Here is a 17,695-nt window from a genome sequence, read left to right on the forward strand (position 1 = left end):
TCTTTTGCTCTTTCTAAAAATACATTTCAAAATAGTGATTGTTTTATTATTATTATTTCTTATTCCATGGAAAACCTTCAAATGTTCCAACCACCTTCTGGTTTTTTGCTTTATTTGGCAAGAAATGGGAAGTTTTTAATTCGTTTTCATCCAAATCAAAATACTTTGTTTGCATATTTTCTTTTGGATGTAGATCCAAATACCAAAACATTCCAACAATCCCAACTTCAGCAAAAGGGGGAGAGTGTGAGTATTGTGTTGTTCCTCTTTCCAAGGGTTTTTCTCTAGGCAAGCTGATCTATAGGCACACATCAAAGTAAGATTCTGCTCTTAGTCTTCTGTATAAGGAGATCCCGTAGTGCATAAATCAAGCTTTCTGAAAACTGGGAGTAGAGTGAAGTGAGCTCAGGTGCTCCATTTCGGACCTCTGAAGCCAAATGCAGCAGGCATTGTTCAGCCACATCTAGAAACCTGATATCCCCTGCCAGCTGCAGGAAATGGGGCATACTGTGCTTACAGAGGCCAAGCATAGTTTGCCTGAGTCATGATCATGTTAAATTTTTGCTAAGTAGAAATGGAAAAAGGAAAGGGAGAAAAGGGGAAAAAGATTCCATGTAATGACTTTTTTTTCCTCATATTAGAAAAAACTTCTAATGCTCCGAACAGGGGAATCTGTGTTCCCCATCCCCCCAGAGTAACTTACAAAATCTCTTCCAAGTGAAGCCTAATCTTACCCTTTGGAACTGGCTTAAGGGCACTAGAGGAATTATGGTATTTCAAGCATTTGCTTGCTGTTGCCTATAGAGGAATTTCTGGTAATCTCCTAAGAACTCTTTGACATCAGATGCTTGTGACTAATGGACACAACCCTACACTGGAAGAACGCTCAGTGGAGACAGGCAAAGATGATGTGCTCGTGAAGCTCTCTGAATAAGGTAGGGCGTGACTATGGCTAAACTTAAGGGAAATGGAGGGTGGCCTTTGTTTCAGATAAATTATTGTATCAGTTGGGTGGATCAACTGATCCACAATTTACCCTGAGTTAATCAAGAGTGGGAATGTCTTCCTGAGATAGCCAAACCTGTAATGAGGAAAGTGTGAACATGGCTCAGACCTAGGGTAGAGTATAAAATTGAGCAATCAATAAAATGAACATGGCAACTCTTCTGAACTGCCTTCATGCCATGCATCCCTTTCTGCTGGGAATGTTTTGTGTCATGATAGTGAGCATATAGAACCTGGAAATAAGAATCACATTTGCATTGTGTTCCACACATATGTCACCACTGCTATATTGTGCTTGCATGGTGATTTCAACACATTGCTGTATCTCTCTGCTAAATCAAAATCCCACGTAACATCAAACATCATCAAATCATCTATAAATGTGTTATTAAACTTTCCATGTGGGATAACTATAAGAATCTAGTCAGGAAGCATTGGACTCTGAGTCTGCTCCTGATGAACTTGCAGAAACTGAGAAGTCCAGTGTGCAGTTTTCCTGATATTACTTTCTCATGAAAACTACTGAGATAGTCAGAAATTTATAACACGAAAGGGAAATTTGCACTGGACCAGCTCTGCATGAAGATGTGATCCACGCTAGGAAAAGGTGAAAATGGGTTATTCCAGATGCTGCATTGCCTTATCTGAGGATGCAGTGCCATTGCATCTTTGAGAGGAAGCAAAAATCTTGCTCAGCACTCAGACAGCTTCTTCCTGAAGTTACAGGAGGCACCCTATTGGAGGAAGAATGGGCTTGGAGGGGCAGTAGAGGGGATAGGTCTTCATCACCTGCTTGTTCTTGGGGTGCCCATCCACATGAGCATTGATGCTATGTTTGTTTGTGAAATTGGTTAGCCAGAACAGAAAAGACTGCATATTTTGTAAACCTTGACAGTGTCTTTGCATCAGTAGATTTCAAAATCAGTGGCTTCCTCCATACTCATGTTGTATGATAGAGTTTTGGAGTAAGAATAGTAGAAGATCAGCAGTCAAACATACAAAAGTTAGGAAAACTCATAGTTAAAACTCTGCATCACTACATTCATCGTGATGTACCATTGTTTATGTGTTCCTATGATGCAGTGCTAGGAAAGGAAATTATATGCCACACTTTAATTATTAACTATTCACAACTGACATATTTTGGTTGTAATTACTTTATTAATTGCCTTGTGTCTCTTCTGAATGTATTTGTGATGTATTTTAATATATATTATTGAGATATTTTTTTCCTCGGTCCTTTTGGACAGAAGAGATCTGCAAAGTTCTAAGCTAAAACTTTCTGAGTTCTTGTCACAACTTTGGTACTTATTTTCTGAAAGACTCTACTGTTTCCCACTCAGTCGGTAGGGGAAGAGGACAATAGATTTTCCAAAATTCCCTTCACAGTTTAAAAGGATAAATTAACATTTGAAGTTATAAAGTGTGTAGGAGAGAAAAGTATTATTTGGAAGCCTTCTAAATCTTGTTGCTCACCAGAAGAAATTAGCAAATGATGCATCCAAATCTGTACTAAGCTGTTTCTGAACATATCTCTAAAGGAATCAGCTGTGATTTTCCTCCAATGTTTAATCACTTACCAAAAGACCTGTACAGAACAAGAATATTATGTTAAATTTAGAACAACCTAATCTATTTATAAACACTGTATTTTGTTTGACGTGTTCTAGTCAGTTTCAAACTGGCTAGAGCCTTTTTTTCTAAAGATTGGTGTAATGTATCCTGAGCTGAAGCTTTAAATGATGCTGGAATCTCTACTGGAAAACGGTGATTTATAATTGCCTTTCAGTTAATATTCTCTGCATGCCTGTGTTTTAAATCACCGAGAATGTTTCTTGTATATTCTCCAATATATTTGAAAGTGAAAGTGATTTAAAAAACCCTACCTTCTGATTTCTCAATTGCTGCTTCTTTCTGACAACTCTGGATCATGTCTTAGTGTACTGCAAGCTTAGTTATACTGTATTGTCACTTTATTCTATGCAGATTTATAATGATTTAGTGGTCTTCAAAAGGCCAAGAAGCAACATTTGGCAATGTTTACATTATGTGGGGGTCACATCCATTCAAGGCAGCATTTCAGCTACCACACTTACTATGTGGCAAGAGTAAGGATGACATTCAAACCATTGTTCAAAAAATAGATGTAGTATAACAAACATTTAGTAAGTAAATGAAGGGCACAAAGTTATATACTTGGGGAGCTGACATGCTACACTTTCCCCCCACCCCCCACCCTCCCTCATTTTATGAGGCTATTGAATCAGAGAAAGTCTAAAATAAGTAATTAAAACTTCAGAGGCTTGGCAGTGTTACATTTTGAAAATGTAGTCTAATGAGAAACCAGCTGTGGTCAGCCTCAACCAAAATTGCTTTTCCCTGAACTACTTGTTTAAAATGCCAGCTGGCCAGCAACCAGCATATATGTAATGCATTTTGTAGTTGATATGGAACTTGATGTGATTTTTGAGGTTCAAATTTAATCCTAACATGGCTGAAAAGATCAGACCACAGAAATGGAAATAGATCCACAGAATAACATAGCTTTTACTTGTTTGTGTAAATATTAAGAAGTGTTTAAAATTATGTCCAGAGATAAGTTCCTTCCATTTAAGCCCTACACTGACTCTCTGAGATAAAAATCTCACTGCTTATTTGCTTTATACCTGGCCTGAAAAGGAAATACATGTTTGATTCTGCAGGGTAAATCTACCCCTTCTGTGGAAAAGGATGCTGAGAGATCCAGGATGGAAACATAGTAGCCTTCAACTCTAGTTCCAGTGTTCACAATTCTTCACAAATACCATATTATGCAGAGTGGATGCACCCACTACCCTGGGGCCATTGAGGAGTGACTGAAATGAAGATCTGAGAAGCACCCAGAATTGAATTTTTAGGTCTATGTGCGTGCAATACTATACTCATTTCTCTGGTAGGGCCCACAGGCTGGATGGGAGCTTCACAGAATCATAGGGATTGGAAGGGACCTCCAGAGAACATCGAGTCCAACCCCCCCGCCAAAGCAGGTTCCCTACACCAGGTCACACAGGTAGGTGACCTGCTGGCCACTCTCTTCCTAATACACCCCAGAATGCCATTGGCCTTTTTGGCCACAAGGGCACACTGCTGGCTCATGGCCAACCTGTCGTCCACCAGGACACCCAGGTCCCTCTCAGCAGAGCTCCTCTCCAGCAGGTCATCCCCAAACCTGTACTGGTGCATGCAATTATTCCTCCCCAGGTGCAAGACTCTACACTTGCTTTTGTTAAACCTTATCTGTTTCTTACTGCCCAGATCTTCAGCCTGTCCAGGTCTCACTGAATAGCAGCACAGCCTCACTGTCCACTCATCTATCCCACACTTCCTCAGCTTTGTTATAAGGATATCTTGGGAGACTGTATCAAATGCCTTGCTGAAATCAAGGTAGACTATATCCACCGCTCTCCCCCCATCTACCCAGCCAGTGATAACATCATGAAAGGCTACCAGGTTGGTCGAGCATGACCTCCCCTTGGTGAAACCATGTTGACTGCTTCCAAGCCTTTTGGTTGGGCTGCGTCAAGAGATGTGATTGCAGCACAGTACACATCTACTGCAGAGGGGAGGTGCCACCCAGCTTTGAGTCCAGGGGCTACAGTGCAAGATAAACATGAACACTGTTGTTCAGCATCCTGTTCTGCTCTCTCACCTCTGTGGCACACTTCTGTGGGAGTACTCTGTTATATCCAGTGAATGCAGACCAACTGAGAAGAACTGATTTTAAGAAATAGGTCCAACAAGATGTATTAGGCATATATGTTTTTAGGTGCATTTTCATATGTTTGCAAAAGGCGGTCTTTCACACCAATCTTATCTCCACATGATAGAGCACTGAAGATTTTCTCCAGACTCCATATTATTTGTATTCCCTAAAAGTTTAACAAGTTTACATGAATCTCTCTTTGCCTGGAATGGAGCTTGTATTTTTTCCCAGAATAATGAAGCTGTTTCACAATCACTGGCAGACGTGAGGCCAATAAGATAACATTTCCTGCATGCTTCACATTCCAGTCTCTTGGATGGGAGCTTTTAGATATGGTTTCTTAAATACAGTTGGAGGTTTGAATTGAAATGTCTCTAAATGTGGCTCCAAGTCTCAGTCAGTTCATTTCTTGAAACGCTGAATTATATTGATGTGTTGACAGAGTATGGCTATACAGTCCATTAGCAAAAGTCAGCACCTGCTCAATAGAAGAAACTCTTGTACCAGCTGCAGCAGTTAAAAAGAAGAAGAAGAAAACCTGAAAGTAAAAGCTTGTTATTTTCCACAAACAAATTAAAGTTGGCATTTCTTTTTCACTTGTTCTCGCCTGGTCTAGCACAAGCCTTCCCAAGGAATATTTCATAGCCAAACCCCCAGTCTTCTTATTTGTCACTCATCCTCTGACCTGGTGATTTATTCTGTCAAACAAAAATTCTCCTCTGCATTCTGAGGAAGAAATGCCAAATACCCCACTAACAAAGAAAGAATACTGGGGTTTTGGGATTTGCTTTTTTAGTGCAGTTGAGGAGCACTTGGTGAGTTATAATATATTTCCCATTAAACAGAGGGTTCTGCATCTAATAGAGCCTGTTTACTAGCAATAGGGCCCAGAAAAACAGTTTTTTCTTTCCTTTAGTATGCACTAGAGAAAAATACTAATCATTCAGTTTATACACATATAGTGACCATATCAAAGCAACCCTCTTCAAGGCAAACTATTATTAACACAACCTGTGATCTTACTGTGTGGGTTGTGTACCTTTATTTCCTTAAAACCCCTGTATTTCTACACTGTGTGAGTCTTTGACATGTTTGCAAATCTGTATCCTTTCAAATGTGATATTAGATGCATTTTGCAATGCAGTGGTACTGTGTGAGACTTTACTGTTCTCCTTCATCACTGTAATGTCAGTGTAGTTATGCTGTGCCTTTAGTAAGGTGAAATATGTCCTGTGGGACTCATTCCTTCTTCAGGGAAAAGGTTATGCTTTAATATGTCGATTTGGTTTAGTTAGGTAGTTAGATATTTGTTACGTTTTTTTCTATTCCTGCTTTTTAATGATGTTATACGCTTATCTTAGAGAGAGCAAGCTCAAAACCAACATGTTTTGCTGTGGTCAGCTGAAAGTTCCTGAGGGAATTTGTTCCCTCATCTATGTAACATTCCCAAGAGAGTTGTCCCTACATAAGAGAAGGTGTAAATCTCTAGTAAAGGATTCTTCTCTGCTTAAACAGCGATGTTATCTTCAGTTTTAACCCTAGAGCTTTAGTTGAGCTTTTGGATTTGCTGAACTTGATCCACAAAGTGCCTGAAGATTTTGCTATTTCATAGATAGTTTATGAGAAGTAGATGGCAAGAGTTGATGCAAGCCTATTGCAACTCATTTACCCTGTACTGCTAAGGAGAACACTCTCCCCTAAGAGTGACCCTCTGCAACTTATCATGATTAACTTCAACAAGCAGAGGAATTTCAGCAAAACACAATGAAACAGTTTTATTAAACTGCTAAAAAAGTAGGTTTACTATTATTACTATTATTTATTTTATTATTGTTATTTTTTACCTCAGGATTCAAAATCTCATGAATTCTGTAATGATCCGAATTATGAAACAGGGTGAGATCTTATATAGCACTTCTTGAGGGAAGAGTAAGACTGCATCAATGACATTTCCATGGGAATTAAGAAGCCTAAGTTTCTAGGTCACTGTCTTCCAAGATAAGGCAGTTGAGTCCAAGGTTTTGCCGTGAGGCTTATTGCCATTTGGTCAAAGAGAATTCACTATTCAACCAAGAATAAAAGAATGAAGAAGTCAGAATACACAAGAAAATATGAGCCTGCTTCTTCAATCCAGTGAGGAGGCCACTTCCCATTGAAAGCCAGAGTCCTGTAGCTGGGTTACTCCTTGCTTATTTTCAAAATTGAATGCTCCTAAACATAGCTAGGAGCCTTAGCTAAGGAAGCTCCTTTGCTCAAAACTGAGGCAGTGGTTGGATTTTTAATGTTAGTAGGAGTAAAGTGTTATTTCCATATATTATCTAAGGCTTTCAGGAGAGGCAGTGAATTGAACCTAAGTGCTTACGGTGAAATAACAATGTCCTACTCTCCTGTTAATGATTCTGCCACTTCCCTTTCAACCATGGCCAGACCAGCTTTGAGTGGAAGAGGAGCTCATCAGCTCCCTCTTTGCACTCAGCATAATCCACCTGGAAAAACTGGTGCTGAATTAATGAACAGGATTGCTTTATGGAAATTCCAGTGGGTCTGAAAGTACCCGTGTAGAGGTGATGTAACAGAGAGCAGAGAAGAAGAAAGGAATAGAGAGACAATCTGGACGGAGGTTACATTTACCTGCTTCAAAGCCATTGGATATACTTCGCAGGTAAGAAAACAACCCAAGATACGGACTGTTTTTTATGAACATTTTAAGTAGGCAAGAAACAGCACTACAATCAAAAGAAGCAGATATGTGTTTTCTCTTGATTCCTATATTGGCCACTACAGTGACCCTTCTTTGTGTGTTGGTGCACTAGAAATGTTCGGGTTTCTTATCTGAAAATTAACTACACAGCAAAAGGTTATTTTTTAGCTAGTTATCACAGATAGATAGTAAATAAGGAGAAGTAATCACTAGGACAAAAGATATTTCTCCTGTTTTGGAAAGAATCAGCCAAATAAGCAATGTCCCAGCAGAGTGCCTTGGAAAATGAATGGTGAACACCATAATCTCAGAATGAAACAAAATCTCACTAATGTGAAACCAGTTCACCTTGATGCAGCTTTTTCTGTCCACTGAATACCACACCAGAGAAGGATTAAGGATGCTCTGTCTGTACCAAGTCACTGTGATTTTCTCTTCTAATAAAAAGAAAGAGGGAAGAACTGCAGTTTGCTTTTGCTGCTCCTTTTATTTCCTTTGGGCTACTTCCACAAAGCAATATGGCTACCGTATCTTGACTTTTCCCATATAACTCCTTTTCACGAGGTTGTGCATAATGCTTTTCTCCTATATTCCATGTGTGTACTTGTGCCTCTTATAGGGTCTCCATCCTCCGTCCTCCATTCTGTCCTCCCTTCTTTGCTACTTGTAAGGGCACACAAAATATATTCCAACTCTTTGTCATGCTGAATATTTTTTTTGTGTGTGTGGTGTTTTTTATTTTGGCTTGTATAACATTTGCTTTGTCTTCTTCCATTCGCTCTGCATAGGTGGGTGGGCTCTGGGGTCTCTGAGAATAGAGACTTTCTATACTCGTATAGAAAGGGTTACTAATACCCTTAGAGTTAGGGTACTATGGTTAGGCTGTGGTTGGACTTGATGATCTTCAAGGTCTTTTCCAACCTGAGTAATTCTATGATTCTATGATTCTGTGAAATATACTGGTAGCCCAGCAGGCTCTCTCTGGCACAGTCACATTTTCTGTAAGGCTGCTGGCAACATGGGTGACTCCAGCAAGCACACCTGTTACACGCTCCAACTCTTGCTGCCAATATATGACTGTCCTGTGTGCAGCGTTGCTGTTGTCCTGCTTGTTGGGCACAAGAATGGATGCAATATAGCCTAGAGCATGGGAAATCCTTGGTATTGGGATCTTGGCTGTATACTATGTGCTATGCACTGCATAAGGGCAAACACAGAAACATCACAGAATCTTGAATCTAACCCCATGAGTCTCAACTAAGGTTTACTGGCTGAGTTGTTTTGTTTTGTTTTGCTTTATTTTATTTTATTTTATTTTATTTTATTTTATTTTATTTTATTTTATTTTATATTTCCTGGGATTGCATCCCTGATGGCCTCTGAAAGGGCCTTTAACATGGAGTATTTCCATTTAGGTTTTCAAGTAAATGCTAATGTATTTTTAGAAAAAACACTCTTCTCTTGAGGTAGCCAGAGCTGCTGATCTTGCAGACTGAGTGTCAGGACTCAGAATCACACAATGAAAAGCTTGGAAACTTTCAGTGTTTCTAAGTCTAAACAGAGCCTCTTGATTTGAATCTTCTAATAACCCAAACACTGAGCCTTGACCCCCAAAAATATTTTGGTATAGATACTTTCTGGTGAAGGATATTTTAGTCTAAATCTGAGCATATTTTATATTACTTCCTTGTATTTTATATCAAAGCAGTACATTTCATTTCTAGTTGGAATTAACATTGCATTATTTACAATATGAAGAACATTTTGAATTGCCTTAAGTAATTTGCTCAACTACTTTTAAAAGTTCACATCATCTAATGAATCCTCGCTTGCATTACATCTTTGTTTCTGCTTGCAAAGAGCATGCAATTTGCTCACTCATTCAAAAACTGCATTCCATTTTACCAAAGAGAATTCACGTTTGCAAGCACTTAGTTGCAGCCCCTCAGCCCAATTTAAAGTTGATTTGAGTGGGTATGGAGGTCATGTTACACTTTCTTTTTCATCTTACTGCATAGGCTTACCATCTGGAATCAGGTTTCTCATGTGAATATTATCAATTCCAAATGTAAATTCTGCTTTCTGTGAATATTAAGCAGCATTTCTTTGCAGCTTGGTCTTCTGACTAGCACTCAGGCCATTGACCTCATTTACTAGAATTCCAGGGAAAGGTAATACATATGGGATATTGAACACAGGGCCATAGAACAAACCACAAATGCTTGTGGGAGCTTTTATTTTCAGTTATTTATATAAACACAGCTCTCAGGGATCAGAAAGTCACTATCTGCAGTTGAACCATTAGCTCATTTAAAAGATCTAATAATTCATGGAAGCTTGACTTCTGTACAATAGAAATGATCATGCAATGAAGGAGCCTGCACTGTTCATTAAAAGAAAGACTAACATTGGTCTCTTTCAAGTATTTTGGTCTTTTTGCCTTCAGGTGAACTTAAATGAAAGACAGAAATGGGAAAGAAGGAAATCCTCTCCTCAAATGCACATGCTGTAAATAAACACGTTGCTTGTGTGAGGAAAGGGCCTTTATGTGCAGATGCTGTTACAAAACTGGAAATTCTGGAACATTTCAAGTAGTCGTTTTCATGCATGATATTTAACTTATCCAGTGTAGCTTCTGATTTTGCTATGCTAAGATGCAAGATGGCAGCAATGAATTGAGTAAAACATGACTATCAAGAAAGGAATGCTTTATTTGTTGCAGTGCAGAACACAACAGTGATTAGAACAGAGGCAAAAAGTAATCCATTACATCCAGCCTAGCAGTGTGAGCAGCATACTGAGAAGGTGCCAAAGTGCCAGAGTTCCTCTACCTTTTGATCTTTCAATTATTACAACGTAGTCTTGCACTTTGCAGCTTGTCATTGGTATAAACACTACTTGTAATTCAGCTGGATGTTTACGTAGTATAGGAAAATGCAACACAGCCTGCTGTTCCACTTGCTTGTCCAGGGATGCCAAAGTTCATGAAATAGATGTTTTCAAGAACTGTCTGCAAAAGGGCTTTGGCAGAGTGAGGAAATTGATGGTCTCTTGCCAATCAACTTTTTCTGATTTCTTATAAATAATCAGAAAAGTATCACAGATATGGGAGACTTAAGTTCTCCTAGCCTGGCTGTACCTGCAGGCCCATATCTTTAAGTAATCACACAGGTAGAGGTGTTTAAAACATTAGTGTCCAGGTTAAGTCTCACTTGGGAGCCAACCATTCTTTCCCACGTGAAAAAACAATTTAAACCAGAAAAATTACAGATTTGTTTCTGACTAGTAATAGAAAACAATATTTTGGCACCTGCCTACAAGCAGTCATCACTGACAACACATTATAAAGACTGGCTGTGCTGTTAGTTCCACTTCACCACATACCTGTTTGCTCTGTCTCCTGTACATGTATTTTTGTCCAGCTCTGCCATGCATATCAAAAACTGCCTTCTGCAGATCCTGTTCAACTCCTAGGCCTGAGGTACAAAAGACCCATTTTAACATAAGCGAAAATCAAACCTAACACCATAGAAAAGGACTTCTCCTGATCTTGTGGGGCCCCTTTCAGCTCCAGCTTCCCTAACGCATCATCCTGCACATCAATGCCTCTTCTCTGTCAGCAGCTGTGGGAGCAGCCGTGGGGCTCTGCCATATGTCTGTGTACTTGACTGGCTTCTCCCTTGGAGAGGTGGAGAAGAGAAAGGAGGAGGAGTGGTACTTTCATGTGCCAGCCTTTCCACACGTCTGATTAAGCCTTTGCACGTTGACCTTTCCTTCTCCTGAGATTTGCTTCATTTTCTCACAGTTAAAAACATGATACAATGAAAAGCTAGAACTTCAAATCTGTATGAATTCAATATGGCAAGTCAAGCAACTGAAACTATAAAGGGTCAATATTGTAGGGCTTTTGGAGACAGCACTAGCACATCTACAGCTGTAACACTGTGCTTAGTTCTTGGGACAGAAAGCAAAGGGGAGGAAAGATTTCGAGGCAGAACAGGGGAACATTTGCAGTCTGCCAGAAACTGCTCCTGAAGAGGCACTAGAAAGGTTCAAATTCCTTTACTACAGAGAAGAAAGTCCATATGAGTAGAATCATAGAATTGTTTGAATTGGAAGAATCCCTTAAAAGCTACCTAGTCCAACTCCCGTGCAATGAACAGGCACACCTACAGCTACGTCAGGTGCTCAGAGCCCTGTCCAGCCTGACCTTGATTGTCTCCAGGGATGGGGCATCCATCACCTCTCTGGGCAACCTGTGCCAGTGCTTCACTACTCTTCCTGTCAAAAACCTTTTCCTTATACCCAATCTAAATCTCCCCTCTTTTAGTTTGAAACTTCCCCTTGTCCTATCACCACAGACTGAAGAGTTTGTCCCTGTCTTTCTTATAACTCCACTTTAGTAATGCTGAAAACACAGAAAGATGTGAAAGGGTTAGATACATTATTTGTGTTTTCATGGAAGGTATGGTAAGGTTTATTATGATTATTTGGTATTTGCAGAATTTTGTTATTGCCATCAATTCTAGGCTCCTTTGATGAAGTACTTTTTCTCAGTAGATTGCACAAAGCTTAATAAGGAATGCATTCTTTTTTTTTCAGAGTAATTAACACTAATTATCACAAACCATATAGTACAAATAAGTGCCTCCCAAATGCCTGGAGAAAGCAGTAATTTTATGCTTTTACTACAAACAATCCCATTAAAGGAGGAAGAAGTACTATTTGTAGAACACTTAAAGTAGACAGACTTCCAGCCTGAGTCATGATAGAGTTTTAGAAAATAGCATACCTTCATTTCGATGTGTGAAAACAGTGGTCACATTACCACAAGTCAGATCAGAGCTTTTTATTGAAAGGAAATTTATAAAGCTTACAGCAACTCTCTGTTGTTAAGAATGGTAAAACGTATGGATAACAAAAGAACCAGGTTGAACTTGAAACCTGACACCAAACTGCAAACTGGTTGAAAATGCTTATTTAACTCAGAGAAAAAATAATCTCTGCTTGCATCTGCAATTTCTAGTCCCTGTAGGCAACAGAAATATTCAAAATAACACAGGGAAGAAATGATATCATAGATATACTGATACAAACAGAACAGTGGATGTATCTGAAGAAATATGTGCTTTTCTTAAATACTGCGTGATTCATCACTTGATGCATGCTAATCTAAACAACGTTTTCACACTGCAGATATAATCCCCAATAAAAATAACGGAAGCTGTCTGGTGACCAGTACAGTTTGCAACAAATCTCACTGTCAGATTTATTTTGTGAAGTTTTGTGATTGATATATACACGAGTTTTAGCTTTCTAGGTCTCGCCATTGGAGCCATTTTTAGAGCACATTTATTGTTTTGCTTGGATCATTTTACATGCAAGAGAAGTGGAATTATGGTGAACATCTTCATTCTAGAAGAGGCTGAAATGCAGAACTATTTTACTACTACTCACGATCAGAATTTTCCATTTTTTCTCACCCCTTGCTCTCTGTAACTACTTGACTTTTCATCAGGAGGCTCCAGCTTGCCAGCAGGGGCTGCTAATGTAGGCACAGATTTTAAACAGAAACAAACGTGCAGTAGGAACTGGTCTGTTTGAATGCCAGGGTAGTGAGATTTCTAACAGTACTGCCATTGTATTGCACTGTTCAGTATAGCACGGTGTGCCTGGCACTGAGAATAAGTGAGGAGTGCTGTGTGGTCCAGTGTCACACCTCCAGAGTGATGGTGCAGTTGTGTCATGACCTGCTCTAAAACAGAACAGCATCATACCTATTGGATTGAACTAATACGCTTACTGAATTGGGTGTGTATTGATAATAATCCGTTTTACCTGTTTGGCAACTACTACTTAGCTAGAGCCAACATTTTTGAGTAATTAGAATAAAAGCATTTCTAGTTCTATTACTGAATGCAAAATGTAGCATCTTCACCATTTCTGCTTCGTATTTCTCCTCTTAGAACATCGTGGGCTACAGTATCATTTGATCTTATTTACAGTGGCCCCAATTTACATTATCAGGGATGTGTCTATTTAAGCCAATGGCATTATAAGAGGATTAGGCTTGGGAAGGTGAGATAAGAAGCAGGCAATGGCAGCCCTGTGTTATTCAGGGTTGTTTTTCTGCCACGAATGAGTATTTAAAGAGCTGCAGAAGCAGGAGCAATCCCAGGCTTTTGGAAACACCTGTGAATGGAGTGCAATAAATATACAAGAAATGCGTCTGTAGAAGTATGGAGACAAAAGGTTCATATTCCCTTTTTGTGGCCATTACTAGGATACCAAGTGGTATAAAAATGACTGTCTTGGGCCTAATTCTGGTCTATCTGGTTATCAAATGAGAGAGCTGCCTGGCTGTGAGCCTGCTGAGAGATTAGAGTGAGGCTGTTTGTGCACTGACTTCCTAAAATATGTTGTTAGTCATAATCGTGATTCAAAACTCCAGAGCCATTTTTCTGAGCAGTTTTTTCTAACAGGTTATCTGCCCACCTGAAAGTTAGGGAGTTTTCAATATTTCCATCTGACAGATAACAGTTTATGGGTCAAAGGGAGAATAGCATCTTGCTGCAATTTATGACCACTGAGGGAAGTGACTCCTACATCTTAACATCTAGCCTGTGAGAGCTTCCTCTTAACAAAAGCTACTGAAGTATGATTTTCTGCATTAATATATCGTTATCATGAAATAGGCTGTAATATTCACTGGTCTAACCTTGTTGGCACATTCTGACATTTCACAACATCTTTTCACAGTCAAAAATGAGCCCTGTGACTGACAATGGAGAGCCCAGTTCTGCCAGAGTGCTGGAGATCCTCTGCTCCATGTCCAAGGAAGAGTGGAGGACAGGCAACATCATGCTGTGTGCAGAAGCAGACAGAGCAGCACCTTCTTGCTCCAGCCTGTGCATCAGAGCTGCCATCTACCTCATGTGAACACCTACTGGGAAACTCAGACCACCTGGGGAGGTAGCACAGCAAACAGGGAGGTATGCGTGTGGGCTTAGAGATTCATGCTCTATGCCTGGCCAGCTGAATGCATCAGCATGTCTCAAACCCTCCAGGGGTGGAAGGGAAGCTTCAGCAGCCTTCCAAGGAAAGAGCCATAGATGTCATTTTGTTGGTGCCATGAAATTTTCTCATTTCCCACAGGCAGGAGGGGAGAAACCAGATCACCTCTGGGATTAATTGACACGCTTTGTATTTGCTGTTGGTTATTTTCCTGCTAAGATTCTTTAGCTTTCATCAATATCTAATTGATTTCTGTTATGGAAAGTCATGCATGTGCAGCTGTGAATTTAAGAGTGTTGAAATCCTAATAAAATCCAATTTGATGGGCACAATCACAGAAAAATAATATATGCAGAGTTAGTACGGCTTTTTCCAAATGACTTCCTTCTTCATTAGTGTTCCCAGGAAGAAGAGGAATAGAGTTTTGAAGCATGAGGAAATGCCAGGCAGTCAGAGGGATGCGTGTTGTTCAGGCTGCAGTTCTGTGACATGGCTCCTAGTGAGCAGAAATCAACATCCATTACTTCAGCTTGCCAGATCAATCCCTACTCTTCTGCTTGCTCTAACCACTCCTTCAAAAGCATTTTTAAACTCCAGGCTGCTGGAGACCCACGGGCTTCACACGACCGCAAAAGCATATATGCAAGCACATATGCATAAAGAGCAACAAAATGATAACTGTTCCCCTTTGTCATTTAACGCTTGTAATTTAAGAGAGATTATTCATGTTGGTTTTGCTTTGACAGAAGAGCAGTGGATTCTTCTGAAATGCATTTTGCAGTTCAGAAGGTTAAGAACAATTCTGTGCCTGTGGGGATTAAAAAAAAAAAAAAAAAAAGGGAAAAAAATTAAAAAGAAAATCTCCATCTTTGTTTGAATTTCACAGGACGATTCCAACAGCCTCATTCCTCCCTCCTTCCCTTCCTCCCTTCTTCACTCCCCCCACCCCTTTGTGTGCTAGAGTTACAATCCAAGGGCTTGGAGACATTTCAAAGGAGCGTCACTAATGAAGACCACATGTGCGCCGCTCCTCTTGTTGAGCTCAGAACAAAGCTGAACTGTACGAGTCTTCTCTCTACTAGGGGAACAGCAGGTCTGCCCCCCTCCCTGGTTACCCACCCACAGGTTATGAATGAGGCTCACTCAGGTAACTATCACTTGGTATCAGAACAGTTTGAGGAGGAAATAAATCATCCTTCCAAGAGACAGATGTAAGGCAGAGAGCACCAAAACAACCCCACACACAACAATACTGCAGCCCTTGGCCTTCATGCACAGCAGCAGCACGTTTGCTTTAGGATTTCTTTGTTTGCCTTTGGGATGACTTCTCTGCATTGTGTCTGGAGCTGCATTAAGACAGGTTTGTAAAAGGACGTAGGACACAACAGGGCCTGGTTTCTGAGCAAAGTTAATGGAGGAGAACACTGAAATCCAAGGCCAAAGTATGTGTTTTCCCATCTCTGTTCACAAGTGACTGCACTTCAGTAAAGACTTTCACTAAATAATGGATTGTGGATCTTCACAATAGTGGTTTTATCGGGGAGGGGAGGGGGTAAATGGAAACTGTTGCCTGGTGATCCCTTTCCAGCAGTGTTGGCAACTCAGCCAGTGGATGTTCAGCCCTGGTAGTGGTGATGTAGGCATGAGGCAGGTGGCTGAGGCTCACTCTGAGAGGTCCTTGCTGGGGTTATGAGAGGAGCAGCTCTTGTAAGGAGCTTCAAGTGCCCTCATTCCCTGGCCATAGTTAACAGCAGAGCTTTAGAACAGGGGCAGACGGGCATGGTACACCAGCCCAACCTCTCATCATCTCTTCCTTCTAAAACAAGGTGGGATATTGGTGGGATAGATCTTGGTCTCCTCAGAGAACCTGCTGGAAGCACTTGGGCCACCACAATATCAGAGCTCAGGATGTGTCACTTGGTGACTAGAGTGTCTTCTTTCTCACTTGGTGTTTCTATAGACAGGAGGGGGATAATCATTAGGCTTTCATTTCACAGACACCCAAAAAGGGCTGGGGAGTATGCTGGGGAGAAGGGCATGGTCAACTCTGTGAGGGGACCAGTCAACTGAGGAGCTTGGAAAAAATAGATTTTGTACTGATTTCCTAGTAATAATTAATCTGATGCAGTCTTGCTTTGTATTCATTCGTGCTTCATGCTTTAAATCCACTGGCCAGTTTCCACTGACAGAAAGATCTGGCATCTATTGATTTTCTAAAACTTGCATCACAACATGCAATGGAAAGCCAATATCCCTGACCTCTGCTTCTCACAAAACCTTCTGGTATAAAGAGAAGGCAGTAGTGGTGGACAAAGATATGTTAGGACTAAAGGAAGATAGCTAGAACAGACTTAACTATGCTTACAAAGTCATGGTTAGTCTCTAGATGATTGATCATAGAACAAGATGAAGCCATCCACGTGTCTAGTCATGGATGCAGCCCTCATGGGCATAACTCTGAATGTGCAGTTGAAGTTGCTGCTAAATCTGTACCTATTTTGTGACAGGAAACTCTTCCGGTAGAACTGACTTTCAGAGCCATTTCTGATTTCCAGCAGTATAGGAGTTTGCTTTTATAACAAATGTGTTTCTGTGGATGAAACCTAGTATTAAAAATAAATGGGAATCGGGAAGTGGATTCTATAGGACAGTAACAGTAGAGGAAGAGAATTGACCTCTATGTGTTGGTCACTGAGAAAAAAAATAGTGGAAGCATTTGAAAGATCATATGACTTTTTTTTATAAAATCGCTTTTAAGTAAGGGATAAAACCATGGTATACATATGAAAGAAGACATAATCTGAGGATGGTTGTTTTTTCGTAAGTGATCTAGGGTTAACAAAGCATTCCACGGTTTTATGAAAGCAGCTTTAAACAAATAAACATTACCCAGCAGTATTTACAAGCTAAGCAATTCAACATTATCTCCATGCATGAGAACCTGAGAGGAAAATTGATTGAAACCCCATGATAAACTGTTTTGTTTAATTGCCTAACCTCGTGGCAGCAGAGAAAAGCAGATACAATAAATACTGGAAAAATGTCAAATCTTAAATTTCCAATGCATTTCATCACCCAAAGTGCAGTTTGGTGATCTATGAGGAGCGCCTAAGATATTTCCGCTCTGGAAGTTTGCCTTTAAAGTGGTATCTAGAGGGTTTTTCTTGAATGATATCAAAATGAGCAAAATGAGTGAGGTTTCTTTTTCCAGCATAAGGTAACATTATCTGTGA

General features: G+C 40.1%; 1 long non-coding RNA gene across 2 annotated transcripts in view; it reads left to right on the top strand.

The window, feature by feature from the left end:
- Positions 1-392: 392 nt before the first annotated feature.
- Positions 393-17,695, top strand: part of LOC107305692 (uncharacterized) — a 30,470-nt gene continuing 13,167 nt past the window's right edge. Inside the window, exons 1-3 of one of the 2 annotated variants that reach the window (XR_004305550.2) lie at positions 494-935; positions 3,942-4,054; positions 14,208-14,440. This is a non-coding gene — a long non-coding RNA (uncharacterized LOC107305692). Of the gene's footprint in view, positions 936-3,941; positions 4,055-14,207; positions 14,441-17,695 lie in introns of both variants that reach the window. The other variant, XR_014947334.1, reaches the window with a different exon arrangement.

The sequence above is a fragment of the Coturnix japonica genome, chromosome 1 (assembly GCF_054131305.1).
Source record: "Coturnix japonica strain WE chromosome 1, WE-NBRP24, whole genome shotgun sequence".
Lineage (NCBI taxonomy): Eukaryota > Metazoa > Chordata > Aves > Galliformes > Phasianidae > Coturnix > Coturnix japonica.